This window comes from Vulpes lagopus, chromosome 15 (assembly GCF_018345385.1).
Source record: "Vulpes lagopus strain Blue_001 chromosome 15, ASM1834538v1, whole genome shotgun sequence".
Lineage (NCBI taxonomy): Eukaryota > Metazoa > Chordata > Mammalia > Carnivora > Canidae > Vulpes > Vulpes lagopus.
In genome coordinates, this window is record NC_054838.1 from 49,550,414 (window position 1) to 49,558,685 (window position 8,272).

Consider the following 8,272-nt stretch of genomic DNA (forward strand, 5'->3'; position numbering starts at 1 on the left):
GCATCCAACTGGACTCAAGATGAATCTAGTAGTGTTTCCCAGATGGAGGTCTGAAATGTGGACTACTCTGTCCCAGCCTGGTTCAGAAAACTTGACAGTTTCTGTTGACCTATGATTCATCCAAGTGAATCATGGATTTCTGAAAGAATCATAAACGTCACTCTTCAGTTGTCTGGAGGTTAGAGCAAAGGAGAGTATTTTTATGTCTTGTTTTTGGGTTCGAATGACATATTTCTACAATGATTTTGTAGGGTCATAAAAAGAGCAAAGGCTGCTTGGAACTGTGTTCTCTACATGTCTCCCATATCTTCACCACCCCCTCAGATTTGACCTTTCAGAAAAAAAAAATCACTTTAGGTATGCTAGTATTGAATTTCAATATGGGATTTATTTTCTAACCACACCAATTAGGTTTCTTTTTTATGATTTGAAAACTTTACTTAAGATAAAAAGTCCTTTTATTTCCCCCTAGAGCTGATGTACTACTTTTTACGATGATTATTAATTAATAAGACATCATCCTTTATGAGTAGTACATGGAGAACCTAATTATACTGTTTAGTCATCCAACTTTTAAAAAGTAATGGCAGTTTATTTAGTTTCCTGATTTCTGAAGCATGTGGTCAGATAGTATATATTTATAAAACATCATTCTGCTTTCATTATTGTTCTTGACAAAGAAAACATTCCTACCTCTGAGGAAATAAGAAATCATTGGGAAGAAATAAAACAAAAGCAAGTTAAAAGATTCCATATTCAATAACAAGCCACAAAAACTTACAAATTAGTGGTATGCTGCTACAAAAGTCCCCTAATTCTTTGAGAGGCAAAACTCAGTGTTTCATTTCACAAGACTGAATGCCTAAAAGCAACTATCTTTAGCTTTATAAAACATTTACCACTCAACATTCTTACAAAAGATGGGTAAGTAGCCCACAATATCCAAGTATTCTGAAGTTGTTTGGAAATAGAACAGATGCAATGGACATATATAGACAATTGGCAAAATAGTGTGATATGTGCTTGATTCAAACTTGCAAAAAAAAATTTAAAAAAAAACTTGCATTCAGGTTTCCCAAGCATGTATGAGTACCAGAATTAGTGCTTTAAAAATTGGGCTTTAAAATACACATGGAAGGTAAACAACATGATACTAAACAACTAATGAGTCAAGGAGTAAATCAAAGAGGGAATAAAAAAATACCTTCAGACAAATGAAGATGGGAACACAACAGCCCCAAATCTGTCAAAGGCAGCAAAATCAATTTTAAGAGGAAAGTTTATAGCAATACACACATATCTCAAGACAAGAAAAATCTCAAACAATCTAATCTTATATCTAAAGGAACTAGAAAAAGAACAAAAAAGCCCAAAATTACTAGAAGAGAGTAAATAATAAGATAACAGAAATAAATAAAATAGAAACAAAAATGGAATATTGGTCTATAATTCTCCCTTTTGGTGGGGTCTTTGGTTTTGGAATCAAGATGATGCTAGTCTCATAAAACAAGTTTGGAAGTATTCCATCCCTTTCTATCCTTCGGGACAGCTTTAGTATAATAGGTATGGTTTCTTCTTTAAATGTTTGATAGAATTCCCCTGGAAAGCCATCTGGCCCTGGACTTTTGTGTCTTGGGAGGTTTTGGATGACTGCTTCAATTTCCTCCCTGGTTATTGGCCTGTTCAGGTTTTCTATTTCTTCCTGTTCCAGTTTTGGTAATTTGTGGTTTTCCAGAAATGCATCCATTTCTTCTAGATTCCTTAATTTGTTGGCATCACGACCAAGTGGGATTATCCCCGGGATGCAAGGTTGGTTCAACACTCATAAAATAATCAACGTGATAGATCATATCAACAAGAGAAAAAATAAGAACCATATGATCCTCTCAATAGATGCAGAGAAAGCATTTGACAAAATACAGCATCCATTCCTGATCAAAACTCTTCAGAGTGTAGGGATAGAGGGGATATTCCTCAGCATCTTAAAAGCCCTCTATGAAAAGCCCATAGCAAATATCATTCTCAATGGGGAAAAACTCAGAGCCTTTCCCTTAAGGTCAGAAACATGACATGGACCTTGACTCTCACCACTGTTATTCAACATAGTTTTAGAAGTCCTAGCCTTAGCAATAAGACAAAAGAAAGAAATAAAAGACATTCAAATTGGCAAAGAAGAAGTCAAACTCTCCCTCTTCACAGAATACCTTAAGGGGGCCACTTGACGGGATGAGCACTGGATGTTATACTATATGTTGGTAAATCAAACTTCAATTAAAAATATTTTTAAAAAAGAAAAAAAAGAAACAAAAATGGGAAAAAGTCAATGATACTAAGGGTTAGTTCTTTGAAAAGACAAACAAAATTGATAAGTCATTAACCATACTCATCAAGAAAAAAGAGGTCCCAAATCAATAAAATTATAAATAATACAGAAATTATCATTGATGCCACAGAAATACAAAGGACTTTAAGACAACAATGAACAATTGTATGTTAACAAATGGGGCAACCTACAAGAAATGGATACATTTCTAGAAACATACAATCTCCCAATACTCAATAAAGAAGAAATAGAAAATCTGAACAGATCAATTCCTAGTAATGAAAAAAAATTGAATCAGTAATCAAAAGATGGTCAAAAAACAAATGCTCAGGACAAGATAACTTCATTGGTGAATTCTATAAACATTTAAACAAATGGTAATACCTATTCTCAAACTATTCCAAAAATTGAAGAGGAAGGAATGCCTCTGAGCTTATTCTATGAAGCCAACATTACCTTGATCCCAAAACCAGAAAAATACACCACAAAAAAAGAAAATTACAATCCAATATCTCTGATGAACATAGCTGAAAACATAGTTAACAAGATGTTGAAAAATCAAATTCAACAATACATTAAAATAATCATACACCATAGTCAAGTGGGACTTGTTCTGGGGATACAAATATGTTTCAATATTCACAAATCAATCAATACAATATGTCACATTAACAAAAAGGATAAAAATCATATGATTATCTCAATAGATGCATAAAATACATTTGATAAATTTCAACATCCAAATATGATAAAAACCTCAACAAAGTCAGTATAGAACATGCCTTAACATTATCAGGCCATAAACGACAAACTTACAGCTAACATATTCAACAATGAAAATCTGCAAGTGTTTGCTCTAAGATCAGGAATAAGATGAGGATGTTTACTTTGGGTACTTTTATTCAATGTAGAACTGGAAATCTTAGTTACAGCAATCAGACAAGAAAAAGAAATTAAAAGCAACCAAATTGAAAAAGAAGTAAAACTCTATTTGCAGATTACCTGATACTACACATGGAAAATTCTAAAGACTCTAGTAAAAACTATTAGAACTAATACATGAATTCAGTAAAGTTGCATAATTCAAAATTAATATACAGACATCTGTTACATTTCTACACTAATAATGAACTATTAAAATGAGAAATTAAGAAAATCTCATAATCACATCAAAAAGAATGAAATTAACCCAAAAATAAATTTAAACAAGAGATGAAAGACCTGTACTCTGAAAACTAAAAAAAAAATTGATTAAAGAAATGGAGAGGACAGAAATAAATGCAAAGATATATCATGCTCATAGATTGGAAGAATTAATATTGTTAAGATGGCCATACTACTCATTGAATCTACAAATTCAATGAAATCCACATCAACATAACAATGGCATTTTCATAGAACTAGAACAAAATACACTAAAATATTTATGAAACTATAAATACCCAGAATATCCAAAGAAATCCTAAGAAACAACAAACCAAGATGTATCATGCTTTCTGATTTCAAACTGCACTACAAAGCTCAAAACAGTATGATAATGGTACAGAATACAGAGTTCAGAAATAAAGCCACATTTTAAAAAAGATTTTATTCATGAGAAACACACACAGAGAGAGGCAGAGACACAGGCAGAGGGAGAAGCAGGCCCCATGCAGGAAGCTGGATGTGGGACTGGATACCGGGTCTCCAGGAGCTCGACCTGGACTGAAGGCGGCGCTAAACCGCTGAGCCACCCGGACTGCCCTAAAGCCACATTTTTATGATCAATCTGTGACAAAGGAGGCAAGATTTTTAAAAGGGGGAAAGATAGTCTTTCAATAAATGGTGTTGGGAAAACTGGACAATATGCAAAAGAATGGAACTGTGCTACTTTTTTAATGCCATATATGAAAATAAACTAAAAAGAGATAAAAGAATTAAAGTAAGGGAAACCTGGGTGGCTTAGCAATTGAGCACCTCCCTTCAGCTCAGGGTGTGATCCTGGAGTCCCAGGATCGAGTCCCACATCAGGGTCCCTGCATGGAACCTGCTTCTCCGTTTGCCTGTGTCTCTGCCTCTGTGTGTGTGTGTGTGTGTGTGTCTCATGAATAAATAAATATAATCTTAAAAAAAAAAAGAATTAAAGTAAGACTGGAAACCATAGAACTCCTGGAAGAAAATATAGGAAGTAAGGTCTTGGATATCAGTCCTAGCAATATTTGGGGGGCCTATCTCATAAGGCAAGGACAACAAAAACAAAAATAAACAAATGGGACTACATCCAACAAAAGCATTTTGCACAATTAAGGAAACCATCAGCAAATGAAAAGGGAAACTGAATGGGAGAAGATATTTGGAAGTGATATGTCCAACAGGGGGCTAATGCCCATAACATATAAGAACTCAATATGAAAAAAATCAATTAATAAATCAGAAGATAAAAAAAATAAAATAAATCAGAAGATCTGAACAGACATTTCTCCAAAAAAAACCATATAGATAACCAACAGACACATAAAAAGATGCTAAACTCACTAATCAGAAAAATGCAAATCAAAGCCATAATGCGACATTACTCTGTGGCAGTCAGAATGGCTAATATAAAAAAAAAAAGACAAGTAATAACAAGTATTGGTGAGGATGTAGAGAAAAAGGAATGCTTCTGTACTGTTGGTGGGAATGCAAAATGATTCGTTACTACTATGGAAAACAGTATGAAGTGTCCTCTAAAAATTAAAAAAAAAAAAAACAACTACCATACAATTCAATTAGACAATTCTGAGTATTTATCCAAAGAAAATGAAAATACAATATATATATTCAACCCATATTTATTTCATTTTTATAATATCCAAGATATGGAAGAAAACTAAGTAGCCATTCATAGATGAATGGATAGAGGAGACGTAATGTATATTTACATATACACATATGCACATACACATACAGAGTAGAATATTACTCAGTCACAATGAAAAATAAAATTATCATTTGCAACAAATTGGATGGACCTAGGGATATAATGATAAGTGAAATAAGAGAAAAACAAACTGTGTGATTTCGCTTATGTGTGGAATCATCAAAACAAAGACCAAAACATGACAGAAACATTGATTTGGAGAACAATCTGGCTGTTGACGGAGGAGAAAGAGGAATGGACAAAATTGGTGATGGGGGTTAAAAGGTACAAACTTTTGGTTATAAAATAAATAAGACATTGAGATTAATGGACAGCATAGGGAATATGGTTAATGTTATTACAATATTGTATGGTGATAGATGATAGCTATGTTTATTGTAGTGCATGATGTATATAAATGTTGGTCACTATATTGTACACCTGAAATTAATAATATTGTATGTATACTCAACAGAAAAGAAAATAAATAAGGCATTTGAAAGTAATTGATCTATAATGATTATCACCACTATTTTCACAGGAAAAATGAAAATTACTTATTCAGGAAAATCTCCTTCCACTAGACTCAGAACTTTGTTCATAAGAATAAAAAAAGAAACACCATGCATGGAGTACTTCTAAAAAACAAAGAAGCAAACATGGAAAAATATAAATAAAAGACAAAAGATGACTATCCTTTTTTTTTTTTTTTTTTTTTGAAAATCTTTAATTAACTTTTATTGGTGTTTAATTTACCAACATACAGAAAAACACCCAGTGCTCATCCCGTCAAGTGTCCACCTCAGTGCCCGTCACCCATTCCCCTCCAACACCCGCCCTCCTCCCCTTCCACCACCCCTAGTTCGTTTCCCCGAGTTAGGAGTCTTTATGTTCTGTCTCCCTTCCTGATATTTCCTACCCATTTCTTCTCCCTTCCTTTATATTCCCTTTCACTATTATTCATATTCCCCAAATGAATGAGAACATACACTGTTTGTCCTTCTCCGATTGACTTATTTCACTCAGCATAATACCCTCCAGTTCCATCCACGTTGAAGCAAATGGTGGGTATTTGTCGTTTCTAATTGCTGAGTAATATTCCATTGTATACATAAACCACATCTTCTTTATCCATTCATCTTTCGATGGACACCGAGGCTCCTTCCACCGTTTGGCTATTGTGGCCATTGCTGATAGAAACATCGGGGTGCAGGTGTCCCGACGTTTCATTGCATCTGAATCTTTGGGGTAAATCCCCAACAGTGCAATTGCTGGGTCGTAGGGCAGGTCTATTTTTAACTCTTTGAGGAACCTCCACACAGTTTTCCAGAGTGGCTGCACCAGTTCACATTCCCACCAACAGTGTAAGAGGGTTCCCTTTTCTCCGCATCCTCTCCAACATTTGTTGTTTCCTGCCTTGTTAATTTTCCCCATTCTCACTGGTGTGAGGTGGTATCTCATTGTGGTTTTGATTTGTATTTCCCTGATGGCAAGTGATGCAGAGCATTTTCTCATGTGCATGTTGGCCATGTCCATGTCTTCCTCTGTGAGATTTCTCTTCATGTCTTTTGCCCATTTCATGATTGGATTGTTTGTTTCTTTGGTGTTGAGTTTAATAAGTTCTTTATAGATTTTGGAAACTAGCCCTTTATCTGATATGTCATTTGCAAATATCTTCTCCCATTCTGTAGGTTGTCTTTTAGTTTTGTTGACTGTATCCTTTGCTGTGCAAAAGCTTCTTATCTTGATGAAGTCCCAATAGTTCATTTTTGCTTTTGTTTCTTTTGCCTTTGTGGATGTATCTTGCAAGAAGTTACTGTGGCCAAGTTCAAAAAGGGTGTTGCCTGTGTTCTCCTCTAGGATTTTGATGGAATCTTGTCTCACATTTAGATCTCTCATCCATTTTGAGTTTATCTTTGTGTATGGTGAAAGAGAGTGGTCCAGTTTCATTCTTCTGCATGTGGATGTCCAATTTTCCCAGCACCATTTATTGAAGAGACTGTCTTTCTTCCAATGGATAGTCTTTCCTCCTTTATCGAATATTAGATGGCCGTACATTTCAGGGTCCACTTCTGGGTTCTCTATTCTGTTCCATTGATCTATGTGTCTGTTTTTGTGCCAGTACCACACTGTCTTGATGACCACAGCTTTGTAATACAACCTGAAATCTGGCATTGTGATGCCCCCAGCTAAGGTTTTCTTTTTTAAAATTCCCCTGGCTATTCGGGGTCTTTTCTGATTCCACACAAATCTTAAAATAATTTGTTCTAACTCTCTGAAGAAAGTCCATGGTATTTTGATAGGGATTGCATTAAACGTATAAATTGCCCTGGGTAACATTGACATTTTTACAATATTAATTCTGCCAATCCATGAGCATGGAATATTTTTCCATCTCTTTGTGTCTTCCTCAATTTCTTTCAGAAGTGTTCTATAGTTTTTAGGGTATAGATCTTTTACCTCTTTGGTTAGGTTTATTCCTAGGTATCTTATGCTTTTGGGTGCAATTGTAAATGGGATTGACTCCTTAATTTCTCTTTCTTCAGTCTCATTGTTAGTGTATAGAAATGCCATTGATTTCTGGGCATTGATTTTGTATCCTGCCACGCTACCAAATTGCTGTATGAGTTCTAGCAATCTGGGGGTGGAGGCTTTTGGGTTTTCTATGTAGAGTATCATGTCATCGGCGAAGAGGGAGAGTTTGACTTCTTCTTTGCCAATTTGAATGCCTTTAATGTCTTTTTGTTGTCTGATTGCTGAGGCGAGGACTTCCAGAACTATGTTGAACAGCAGTGGTGAGAGTGGACATCCCTGTCTTGTTCCTGATCTTAGGGGAAAGGCTCCCAGTGCTTCCCCATTGAGAATGATATTTGCTGTGGGCTTTTCGTAGATGGCTTTTAAGATGTCGAGGAAAGTTCCCTCTATCCCAACACTCTGAAGGGTTTTGATCAGGAATGGATGCTGTATTTTGTCAAATGCTTTCTCTGCATCTAATGAGAGTATCATATGGTTCTTGGTTTTTCTCTTGCTGATATGATGAATCACATTGATGGTTTTACGAGTGTTGAACC